Source organism: Salvelinus sp. IW2-2015, linkage group LG5 (assembly GCF_002910315.2).
Source record: "Salvelinus sp. IW2-2015 linkage group LG5, ASM291031v2, whole genome shotgun sequence".
NCBI lineage: Eukaryota > Metazoa > Chordata > Actinopteri > Salmoniformes > Salmonidae > Salvelinus > Salvelinus sp. IW2-2015.
In genome coordinates this window covers 26,083,914-26,097,211 of record NC_036844.1, presented here as the reverse complement: position 1 = coordinate 26,097,211, position 13,298 = coordinate 26,083,914, and the positions used below count along the sequence as shown (strand labels likewise).

Below are 13,298 nucleotides of genomic sequence, written 5' to 3'. Positions count from 1 at the left end.
TCATTTTAACCTGCCTGGCTAACATTTCAGGTATTCCTGTAGTTGGTAGACAGCAAGTTCTGTCAGCTTTGTCTTACAGAACCTGTACAACATGTCAGAGGAGCACAAAACATATGAAAAGCTAAGAACAGTACTGCCATAAGTAGTGTTCAATTGACATTGTGTCCAAAACAACAAATTCCTTAACTCTTAATTTCTCTCACCAGGATGAAGATATCATGGCCTCCATAAAGCTCTTTGAGAATGTCATCTAGGTCTAGGAATGGACAGAGAACACAGATATATGTCAAGATGACCTTTAATTGATTCCAATAGCAGACCCTACAAGCCCCTCCGCACTTTACCCCTCACCGTTGGATAATAGAAGATTATTTACACACATCAAAATGAGGACAGTAAACATTTAGCATGTGGCATAGGGAAATGTGACTCTAAACATTTGACTCCACTATGTATGGGAAAACAATCCCTAAAAATGGTCCTGCAGACAGTTCTACTTTCCTTACCTTTTTTTCTCTCCAATTTTTACTAACGACATGCCACTGACTTTGAGTAAAGCCAGAGTGTTTATGTATGTGGACTCAACACTATACACGTCAGCTACTACAGCGACTGAAATGATTGCAACACTTAACAAAGAGCTGCAGTTAGTTTCAGAGCGGGTGGCAAGGAATAAGTTAGCCCTAAATATTTCTAAAACTAAAAGCATTGTATTTGGAGCAAAACTCTCACTTGACCCTAAACCTCAACTAAATCTTGTAATAACTAAATGTGGAAATTGAGCAAGATGAGATGACTAAACTGCTTGGAGTAACCCTAGATTGTAAACTGTCATGGTCAAAACATATTGATACAGTAGTAGCTAAGATGGGGAGAAGCCTGTCTTTAATAAAGCAATGTTCCACCTTCTTAACAACACTATCAACAAGGCAGGTCCTACAGGCCCTAATTTTGTCGCACCTTGACTACTGTTCAGTCGTGTGGTCAGGTGCCACAAAATATGACTTAGAAAAATTGCAATTGGCTCAGAACAGGGCAGCACGGCTGGCACTTGGATGTACACAGAGAGCTAATATTAGTAATATGCATGTCAATCTCTCCTGGCTGAAAGTGGAGGAGAGATTGACTTCATCACTACTTTTATTTATGAGAGGTTTTGACATGTTGAACGCACCGAGCTGTCTGTCTATACTACTGGCACACAGCTCGGACACCCATGCACCCCACAAGACATGCCACAAGAGGTCTCTTCACAGTCCCCAAGTGCAGAGCAGACTATGGGAGGCACACAGTACTACATAGAGCCATGACTACATTGGACTCTATTCCACATCAAGTAACTGATGCAGCAGTAAAATTAGATTTAAAAAACAGATTAAAAAACACCTTATGGAACAGCAGGGGCTGTGAAGCAACACAAACATTGGCACAGACATATACAAACACACACATACACACACACTTGGATTTAGTACTGTAGATGAGGTACTGGTGGAGTAGGGGCCTGAGGGCACACAGTGTGTTGTGAAATCTGTGAATGTATTGTAATGTTTTTAAAATTGTATAGACCGCCTTAATTTTGCTGGACCCTAGGAAGAGTAGCTTCTGCTTTTGGCAATCTTGTTATTGAGTAGCCTGAAACAAATATTATTGTATTTGTTTGTGTGTGTGCTGTAGGGGGCTCATAGTAATGGGTGGAATGGAATAGATGGAAATGAATCGAGCACATCAAACACGTGTTTTGTTACCATTCCATTAATTCCATTCCAGCCATTATTATGAGCCATCCTCCCATCAGCAGTCTCCTGTGCACACAACAGCTTAGAAATGTAAAAGTTTTTTACATATCTGTACCCTTATGTATAGGTCATCAGCATTATGATAGGAAGGTGGGATTTATTAATGTTGCCATATCATATAGCTACTCGCACCATTATATACAGTACATGCAATCATCTATCATACCGCCATACTCCCAACCACCCCCTACAGCCTATGTCATATACTAATTGCATACCTGGAGAGAGAATGTACTTAAAAATGTTGTTGAATATCACTCGATTTCAGGATTGAATTACACTCTAAATAAAAAAGGAACCTGCACATCGCATGATATTTGATATGTAATTGTATATCACTTTCCTAAAAATAGTTTCCTGTGGCCTAAAATGTTTATGAATTACAATGTGATTTGTACAGTTGAAGATGACCTGTACTTTGGCTCATATATAAAGTCAAGGCTGTTTTCTACTAACAAGTTGAGTCAGTGTTTTTGTTCTCAAATGCCGCAAAAAAAAGTAATGCTCTGCTGCATTATATGGTGCATTGGAATGTTGTTTTGTTGCATTTTAGAACAGTAAAGCAGACCTAACTACAAAGTAGCAAAGACACAGAAAAGCATACTTTTTTGAAATGTGAAAATTCAATTTGAATAAAAAATACTGCTTCAAGTCTTTGTCACAAATACATGTTTGGATTCTTGTTGCTCTTTACTAGTTCATTATTACTTTTTGAATTATAACCATTTTGCATTTGCATAAATGCTCCATAGGCAATAATGGTAAATTCTAGGTTCACCACTGCTCTTGAACCGTTTAAATGCCCAGTACAGTCAAAAACATGACTTATATATATTTTCACACTATGAGGTTGGAATAATAGTGTGAAATTGTGAAAATGATGGCAATGCCCTTTTAATGTAAGAGCTGTTTGAAAATACTGCCTGAAATTGCTGCCTGTTTTGGAGTTTTGGCCTGCCTGGTGACCAGGCAGTAAATTAGTTTATAGACCAATAAAAAAGAGAGTTCCAAACATCTCTGCCAATAATAGGTCGTTTTCAGTAATTTTTCAGCCAATAACAGTTTGTTTTCATTTTTCCCCTCCCCACTCAGACCACTCTGAGTATAAATAGTATTTTTGCTGTCTCTTGGTGTCTTTCCTATATATAACTCATATTCTATTTTTTAATTTTTTATTTAATGTAATATCTTATGTTGTTCTTGTCTTATTACTGTTCTGTACTTTGTCATGTATTTGTACGTTTTATGTGGACCCCAGAAAGAGTAGCTGCTGCATGTGCAGTAGCTAATGGGGATCCTAATAAACTAAACTCCCAGACAGTCCTAGCTAAATTATTGCGCGAGAAATTGYTCTTTGCTAAGAACACATTTTTTCACAAAATGTTTTACAAATTTAATCGAAAACAATCACACTGCGGTACTTAATTGTTACCCAGAAATTATTTGATATTCGGATAAAAAAAGGCTGCATTGGACCTTTAAGTTACAAACACCATGACCAACATTGACATGTGCAGAATGACTTAGCCAGACTGGCCTGACTGCATTCCTGTCAGATACAACCAGAGGGACAACCCACTGGGCAAAAACTGTTTGAATCAACGTTTTTTGATCAACATTTCAACAAAAAATGTAATGTTATGACATTGAATCAATGTTAAACTGATTGGATATGAAAACGGGTGACCCATCATTCAGGGCACGTGGAGCAACCAAAAATAATATACACTGCTCAAAAAAATAAAGGGAACACTAAAATAACACATCCTAGATCTGAATGAATGAAATATTCTTATTAAATACTTTTTTCTTTACATAGTTGAATGTGCTGACAACAAAATCACACAAAAATGATCAATGGAAATCAAATTTATCAACCCATGGAGGTCTGGATTCACACTCAAAATTAAAATGGAAAACCACACTACAGGCTGATCCAACTTTGATGTAATGTCCTTAAAATAAGTACAAATGAGGCTCAGTAGTGTGTGTGGCCGCCACGTACCTGTATGACCTCCCTACAACGCCTGGGCATGCTCCTGATGAGGTGGCGGATGGTCTCCTGAGGGATCTCCTCCCAGACCTGAACTAAAGCATCCGCCAACTCTGGACGTCGTCTGTGGTGCAACGTGGCGTTGGTGGATGGAGCGAGACATGATGTCCCAGATGTGCTCAATTGGATTAGGTCTGGGAAAGGGCGGCAGTCCATAGCATCACTGCCTTCCTCTTGCAGGAACTGTGACACACTCCAGCCATGAGTCTAGCATTGTCTTGCATTAGGAGGAACCCCGGGCCAACCGCACCAGCATATGGTTCAACAAGGGTCTGGGATCTCTCGTGGTACCTAATAGCAGTCAGGCTACCTCTGGCGAGCAATGAGGCTGTGCGGCCACAAAAGAAATGCCACCCCACACCATGATGAACCATCCAAACCGGTCAGACTGGAGGATGTTGCAGCAGCAGAACGTTCTCACGGCTCTCAGACTCTGTCACGTCTGTCACATTGTGCTCAGTGTGACCACTGCTTCATCTGTGAGAAGCACAGGGCGCCAGTGGCGAATTTGCCAATCTTGGTGTTCTCAGGCAAATGCCAAACGTTGCACGGTGGGGCTGAAGCACAACCCCCACCTTGGACGTTCGGGCCCTCATACCAGCCTCAGTGGAGTCTGTTTCTGACCGTTGAGCAGACACATGCACATTTGTGCCTGCTGGCAGGTCATTCTGCAGGGATCTGCAGTGCTCTCCTTGCACAAAGGGCGAGGTAGCGGTCCTGCTTGTGGGTTGTTGCCCTCCTACGGTTCCTACACGTTCCTGATGCTCTGGACACTACGCTGGACAGACAAGCAAACCTTCTTGCCAAGCTCGCATTGATGTGCCATCTGGATGAGCTGCACTACCTGAGCCACTTGTGTGGGTTGTAGACTCCGTCTCATGCTACCAGACTAGTGAAAGCACGCGCAGCATACAAAAGTGACCAAACATCAGCAGGAGCATAGGAACTGAGAATGGTCTGTGGTCACAACATGCAGAACCACTCCTTTATTGGGGGTGTCTTGCTAATTCCTAATAATTTCACCTTTTGTCTATTCCATTGTGCACAACAGATGTGAAATGTATTGTCAATCAGTGTTGCTTCCTAAGTGGACAGTTTGATTTCACAGAAGTGTGATTGACTTGGAGTTACATTGTGTTGTTTAAGTGTTCCTTTATTTTTTTGAGAGTGTATATTATACTTTTGGGGGGGGCTTCCTGTTTGCATGTTATTTTTTCCTTAATACTTAATAAAGCGCTATAAAACAGGTGGTCTCTTTTGTTTTCTTGAGTAGACGGAGCTCCAAAATGCGGGTGTTCAGCTAGCTCATGTCTTTCTGTGGTGTGGTGGGGTATGCAGCGAGAAAATACGCAGCTTGCGCCGTGATTGGCTCAGTGTTCTGTCACTCATGGGGACACTAGTTCACCGCCAAGTCTAAGGGTAGAGCTCGAAAATTCAAGCCCCTTGGGTGCCCCCATAGAGTTACATTAGAAGTGCCCATCCAAGAAGGCTCAAGGTCATTGGCCACAGATAAAATAACACAAATCACATTATACCTACAGTAGCTTTGATTGGACTGAACATCATACTTCCAAAATCTTAGCTAACAGTCATCATCATTCTTCAAATCAACAATCTACAGGCAAATCCTATTTAATCCTTATCATATGAAGATAAATAATCAAGAGAAATTATAGATAAAATGTATCGGTGCTCATCTGCCATTGGACATAAATATTACACAACAAGTTGGAAATCGCTAATTCAACAATGAGTGGTTTGGAAGGAATCAGTGGCTAACTGCAAGCATTGCAAAGCAATCATTAGCCTGATATTCAGTGGAGTGGCTGTGTGGTCCCAAGTCTATTAATGGTCTCTTTTCCTAGTTTAAAATGATAAATATTCAACATTGGCCATGCTGTCAATGAAGCATGATTTGTGCCACGCTCAAAACAACTGTTAAGTCGGAACTGCAAAATATTTGTAATACATTTTCTGAATCAGTCATCTAAAGTAATGCTTTGGTTCTAAGGATGGGAAGTGTACAGTTAAGATGGGGGCGGAACTCAATCTTTGAGAATACCTCTGTATTGGAATGTTGTGAAGCATGTTTTTTTTTTTGCACCGTATTTGTGGAACAATATTGAAAATGTTCTTAAATTGGTTGTTTTGGTGCCTTGAGGGCAATTCAGAAACCTGACTGAGGACCTTATTACTGATGAATGTGTTTGTTTTTATTAATGTTTTTAATTTCACCTTTATTTATTTTACTTTTATGACCGTGTTTTGTTTCTACCGTGTTTTGTCTTTCTGTAATTTAGGGCTTGTCTGTAAAATAGACCTTGGTCTCAGTATGACTCCCTGATAAAATAAAGCTTGAATAAAAAAAAAAACACTCAATCATGCATGATACAGCTTCACTAGTACAATGGAGAATATAAGTCATAGTGTTTAATGTATCAACCAAACTGTACATGCTCTTGTGTTAATTGTGAAAAGTAAAGATAACAGATACACTATATTACCAAAAGTATGTGGACACCTGCTTGTTGAACATCTCATTCCAAAATAATGGACATTAATATGGAGTTGGTCCCCCCTTTGCGGCTATAACCGCCTCCATTCTTCTGGGAAGGCTTTCCACTAGATGTTGGAACATTGCTGGGGGACCATTCAGCCACAAGAGCATTAGTGAGGTCGGGCACTGATGTTGAGCAGTTAGGCCTGGCTCACAGTTGTCGTTCCAAATCATCCCAAAGTTGTTCGATGGTGTTCGACTGGCTCTGTGCAGGCCAGTCAAGGTTCTTGCAAACCGATCTCAACAAATGATTTCTGTATGGACCTCGCTTTGTCAATGGGGGAATTGTCATGCTGAAACAGGAAAGGGCCTTACCCAAACTGTTGCCACAAAGTTGGAAGCACAGAATTGTCTAGAATGTCATTGTATGCTGTAGCGTTAAGATTTCCGTTCACTGGAACTAAGGGGCCTAGCCCCAACCATGAAAAACAGCCCCAGACAATTATTCCTCCTCCACCAAACTTTACAGTTGGCACTATGCATTGGGGCAGGTAGSGTTCTCCTGTCATCCGCCAAACCCAGATTCGTCCATCTGAATGCCAGGTGGTGCAGCATGATTCATCACKCCAGAGAATGCATTTCCACTGCTCCAGAGTCCAATGGCGGCGAGCTTTACACCACTCCAGCTGATGTTTGGCATTGCGCATGGAGATCTTAGGCTTGTGTGTGCGCTGCTTGGCCATGGAAACCAGAGAAACATACATCTGGCGCCGGAAAGAGATGGCCGCCTCGCTTCGCGTTCCTTGGAAAATATGCAGTATTTTGCTTTTTTATGTGTTATTTCTTACATCGGTACCCCAGGTAATCTTAGGTTTCATTACATACAGTCGGGAGGAACTACTGAATATACGATTAACGTCAACTCATCATCGTTCCTACAGGATGTGGACTTCCCGAAACAGGATTGCCAGTTGTTTTGCTCTTTGTCCACCCAATTACAATGGATCTGATCCATGCCGGCGACCGTTGTGCGACGCCGTAGTAGGAGGCAAACGAGGCGGTCTGCGTGGTCAGGGTTCGGAGACGGGCACATCGCGCTCCACTCCCTAGCATACTACTCGCCAAGTCCAGTCTTTGACAATAAGGTTGATGATAATCCGAGCACGGTAGCATTCCAGAGAGACATCAGGGATTGCAACGTGCTCTGCTTCACGGAAATGGCTAACTCAAGAGACGTGAACGAGTCGGTGCAGCCAGCTTGGTTTCTTCATGCCCATCGCGCCGACAGAAACAAACATCTTTCTGGTAAGAAGAGAGGGCGGGGGGTATGCCTTATGATTAACGAGGACGGTGTGATCATCATAACAACACAACGGACTCAAGTCATTCTGTAACCTTCAACGTCAGGAGGCTGAAGAAATTCGGCTTGGTCACCAAAGCATCTCACCAAACTTCTACAGATGCACAATCGGAGCTCCTGTCGGGCTTGTATCACGCGCTTGGTACGGCAACTGCTTCGCCCACAACCGTAAGGCTCTCCAGAGGTAGTGAGGTCTGCAGAACGCACACCGGGGGCACTACCTTTGCCCCCAGGAGACCTACTACCACCGATGTCACAGAAGGCATAAAGATCATCAAGGACAACAACCACCCAAGCCACTGCCTGTTCACGCGCTATCATCCAGAAGGCGAGGTCAGTACAGGTGCATCAAAGCAGGGACCGAGAGACTGAAAAACAGCTTCTATCTCAAGGCATCAGCTGTTGAACAGCACTATAACATTTAGCGGCGCTGCGCAACATACTGACTCAACTCGCGCCTTTAAAATGGAATTGATGGAAATTATGTAAAAATGTACACTAGCCACTTTAAACAATGCACTTAATATAATGTTTTGCATACCTACTTCCCATCTCATATGTATATACTGTACTGCTAAGTCATCTATGCATCTTGCATCGTTATGTGTTTACATGTCCATAGCACTTAACTATGCACTTTATGTTTAATACCCTACAGTACTTGCATCTCAGTATGTATATACCGTAACTCTATGTACATCTACTGCTCTTGCTCATGCCGTTCTGTACCACCACTCATTATCTTATTTATGTACATATTCTTTATCCTTTACACTTGTGTGTGTGTATAAGGTAGTAGTTGTGGAATTGGTTAGGTTAGAAGTTACTGTGTTTTGGTGTATTCTGCATTGTCGGAACTAGAAGCCAAGCCATTTCGCTACACCAGCATTAACATCGCTACCATGTGTATGTTGATAATAAAATTTGATTTGATTTGATTTGATTTGAAACCACCCTACTTTAGTTTTTTGCCTAAAGTAACCATCTGTCTTATGTAAACACACCAAACGTAACATTTAATAAAAATTTGTGTATCCCAGATTTAAGTTCACTATGTTGTGTCTAGTCTATGAGACCTGGCTGAGACAGCAGGTGGGGTAGAAAGGGAGAGAGAGCGGGAGGGTTGAAAACAGCAGGTCCAGGACAAGTTAGCACGTCCGGTGAACAGGTCAGGGTTCCATAGCCACGGGCAAAACAGCAGAAACTGGATCAGCAGCACAACCAGGTGGACTAGGTACAGGGACAGCCAGGAGRCTCTGTTCCTCCGGGAGGGAGAGAGAGCGCGATGGGAGAACTAGACAGAGCATACTTAAGTTCACACAGATAAGACAGGATAATTACACCAGGTTGGATAGACTGACCCTAGCCCCCCGGCACATAGACTATTGCAGCATAGATACTGAAGACAGACTGAGACGGTGGGGGTGGGACAGAAGATCATGTCAGTGACTAAACCCATAGTACAGCGAAAAAAGCCTGGCACAACGTGACACACCCCTCCTAGGGACGGCATGGGAGAGCGCTAGTAAGCCAGTGACTTAGGCCCCGTAAAAGGGTCAGAGGCAGAGAATCGCAGTGGAGAGAGGGGAGCCGGCCAGGCAGAGAAAGCAAGGGCCGTTCGTCACTCCATTGCCTTGCCGTTCACCTTCTCACCCCTCGGCCAGACTACACTCAATTATCGAACCTACTGAAGAGATGAGTCTTCAGCAAAAACTTAAAGGTCAAGACCGTGGCTGCGTCTCTCACATGGATAGGCAGACCATTCAATAAAAATTGAGCTCTATAGGAGAAAGCCCTGCCTCCAGCTGTTTGATTAGACATTCTAGGGACAATAAGGAGGCCTGCGTCTTGTGACCATAGCGCACGTGTAGGTATGTACAGCAGGACCAAATCGGAGAGATAAGTAGGAGCAAGTCCATGTATTGCTTTGTAGGTTAGCAGTAAAACCTTGAAATCAGCCCTAGCCTTAACAGGAAGCCAGAGAGGCTAGAACTGGAGTAATATTATATTTTTGGGGGGGGTTCTAGTCAAGATTGTATTCAGCACTAACTGAAGTTAATTTAGTGCTTTATCCGGGTAGCGGGAAAGTATAGCATTGCAGCAGTCTAATTTAGAAGTGACAAAATTAAGGCTTAGCTTTTCGGCATAATTTTTGGACAAAAAGTTTCTGATTTTTGCAATGTTAAGAAGATGGAAGAGCTCTGCCCTTGAAATATTTTTGATATGTTCGTCAAAAGAGAGATCAGGGTCCAGATTAACACCGAGGTCCTTCACAGTTTTATTTGAGACGRCTGTACAACCATCAAGACTAATTGTCAGGTCAAACCGCAGATCTAATTTTTTTTCTTGGGACCTAGAACTAGCATCTCTGTTTTTTCTACGTTTTAAAGGAAAAATTTGCCGCCATCCATTTCCTTATGTCTGAAACAGAGGCTTCCAGGATAGGCAATTTTGGGGCTTCACCATGTTTCATCAAAGTGTACAGCTGTGTGTCGTCCACATACCAGTGAACGTTGACATTATGTTTCCTTATAATATCACCAAGAGGTAGAATATATAGTGAGAACAATAGTGGTCCTAAAACAGAACTTTGAGAAACATCGAAACTTACTATTGATTTGTCAGAGTACAAACCACCCACAGAGTCAAAGTTATATCTTTCTGACAGATAAGATCTAAACCAGGCAAGAGATCAATTAGGTTTTCCAATCTCTCTAAAATAATGTGGTGACCAATGGTGTCAAAGCGAAGATTGCCTCGGTGAATGACCATCTGGGTAGGGGCTGAGTGGCTAGGATTGGAGGAAAGGGACACAAAGTAGTGATCGAAGACATGGAGGGGGGTTGCAGTAAGATTAGTAGGCGACCAGCCTCTAATAAAGTTGAGGTGAAGCGTATTTCCTGCCTTGTGAGTGGGAAGTGACTGGGAAAGGATGAGGTCACAAGAGGAAGGGAGGGGAAAGAAAGAGGTGGAAAGAAATGAATCCGGCGTCGGGAGGTTAAAGTCGTGATGAGCCATCATTGAGAAATTAGCTAATCGAGGTGTCAATCTCATTGAGGAACTCTCCAAGGACACCTGGTGGGCGATAGATGACAACAACGTTAAGCTTGAGTGGACAAGTGACAGTGACCACATGGAATTCAAATGAGGAGATAGACAGGTGAGGGAAGAGAAGAGAAAATCTCCATTTAGAAGAAATTAGTAGCCCTGTGCCAACACCGCGACAACCAGATGCTCTCGGACAATTAAGAACATATATAGTCAGATGACTAGAGAGCAGCTGGAGTAGCAATGTTCTTTAGGGAAATCCATGTCTCAGTCAGAGCCAACAAGTGTATGGACTGAAGTGCAACATAGGCTGAGATGAGCTCAGCCTTATTCACTGCAGATCGGCAGTTCCAAACACTGCCTAAGAATAGGAATTCAACATGGGTGTGTGCGTGCAGGGTACACTAAATTAGAAGGGTTGCAGCCACGGGTTCGGGAGCGTCTGTACAATGTACAGGGAGAGGAGCAAACTGGGATGGGAAACACACATACTTGCCAAAGCTTCAAAAGAGCTAAATGAGATCAGAAAATAACTAAGTAAGATACGCAAGTAAGAGAGTGGTGTGGAGCCTTCCTCTTTCCGTTCTCAAACAACTCTGCAGAACGTCTTTGTTTCAGCGACAGTCTTCGTTTTGGTGACAATACTGCCGCTGAAAAAAATAGAGGAGACTGAAGTACTAGCACTAAATGCCTAGCAGAGGTGAAAGACACACCTCCCAGCACTGATTGTTGATTGCCTGGCAGAGGTGAAGGCAACGCTCCCTACAATACAACACACCCACAATGTAGTAAGACTGTTACACAAAATGGCCTGAAATGAATCCAAGTCCACAACGACAGTCACAAGTGCTGAGCAATCAGACATTCAAACAGCAATGATTAACTAGGCTGCTAGGTAAAATAATGCACCTAAATTAAATTTCCCTCGCAAGACAATAACAGATACTTATTGAATCAAAAAATATACTTTCTGATCTTGTAAGAGTTGATCCCCTTCCTAACTATAGATGACGCACTAAGACTGGGGCCAAGTAAGGCTCCTTATACAGTCAGGGAAGACAGGCCACTCCCTCTTAAAACACCCAACAATTGCCAAGGGCTATTACACAAATTGGCCTGAAACTAATCCAAGTCCACAACGACAGTCACAAGTACTGAGCAATTAGACAGTTCAAACAGCAATGATTAACTAGGTGAAAAGATGGGAGCTTGTACAGAATAAAAATATAATAAGGCACTTAAGTAATAATGCAAAAAATGTGGCAAAGAAATTAACCTTTTGTCCTGAATACAAAGTGTTRTGTTTGGGGCAAATTCAACACAACACATCACTGAGTACCACTCTTCATATTTTCAAGCAAGGTGGTTGCTGCATCACATTATGGGTATGCTTGTCATCGGCAAGGACTGGGGAGTTTTTAAGATAAAAATAAATGGAATACAGCTGTGGGAGATGCACAGGCAAAATCCTAGAGGAAAACCTGGTTCAGTCTGCTTTCCAACATTCCCCTTTCAGCAGGACAATAACCTAAAACACAAGGCCAATTCTACACTGGAATTGCTTACCAAGACGACATTGAATGTTCCTGAGTGGCCTCGTTACAGTTTTGACTTAAATCATCTTGAACATCTATAGTAAGACTTAAAAATGGCTGTCGAGCAATGATCAACTTGACATAGCTTAAAAAATGTTTAAAGAATAAATGGGCAAATATTGTACAATCCAGGTGGTGCAAAGCTCTTAGAGAGATACCCCAAAAGACTCACAGCTGTAATCGCTGCCAAAGCTGCTTCTACAAAGTATTGACTCAGGGGTGTGAATACTTATGTAAATGAGATATGTCTGTATTTAATTTTCAATTAATGCGCAAAAATGTCTTAAAACATGTTTTCACTTTATCATTATGGAGTATTGTGTGTCGTCTTGGTAGATGTGTGAGAGAAGCAAATAGATTTAATTCATTTTTAATTCAGGCTGTAACACAACAAAATGTGGAAWAAGTCAAGAGGTATGAAAGGACTGTAGTTCTCAAAATAGGTTTACCTAACGTCTAAGTGATCATCAATTAAGAGCAGTCGGATTAAGTAATAGTAAAATCAATGTATTTATTTTAACAAAAGAGAATCATATAAAGTAATGTGAGCATTGCATTACTTTATATGAAAATGAACTGCAAAGTGAAACATGTATATCTAAATGAAACGCTGATTTTTGGTGAAAGTTTGGTGAAAAAGTGACTATGATTGTGTGTGTGTGTGTGTGTTGTACTTAGTCAATTGAAAATGTGCTTAGAGTTTTGAAACAACTGTCTTTTTGATGAGCTGTTTTGAATTTTGTACAATTTTGTTTTACCACATACTTGAGAAAATTGCACCAAAGCAATACAAAAAAATGGTATACGTTAACGAGGCACTACATAATTTTGATTCAGTAGTTATCAGTTTTGAGCAGTTTGTTTAAACAAGAGTAAATTAAATCTAAAAAGTGTTACAATTGTACCCGGTGTCACGCCCTGACCTTAGAGAGCCTTTTAATTCTCT

At 41.8% G+C, this 13,298-nt stretch overlaps 1 pseudogene; it reads left to right on the top strand.

Annotated features, from left to right (window-relative positions):
• LOC111964127 (calsenilin-like) overlaps positions 1-2,925 on the top strand; it is a 35,988-nt pseudogene extending 33,063 nt beyond the window's left edge.
• The last annotated feature ends 10,373 nt before the right edge of the window (positions 2,926-13,298 follow it).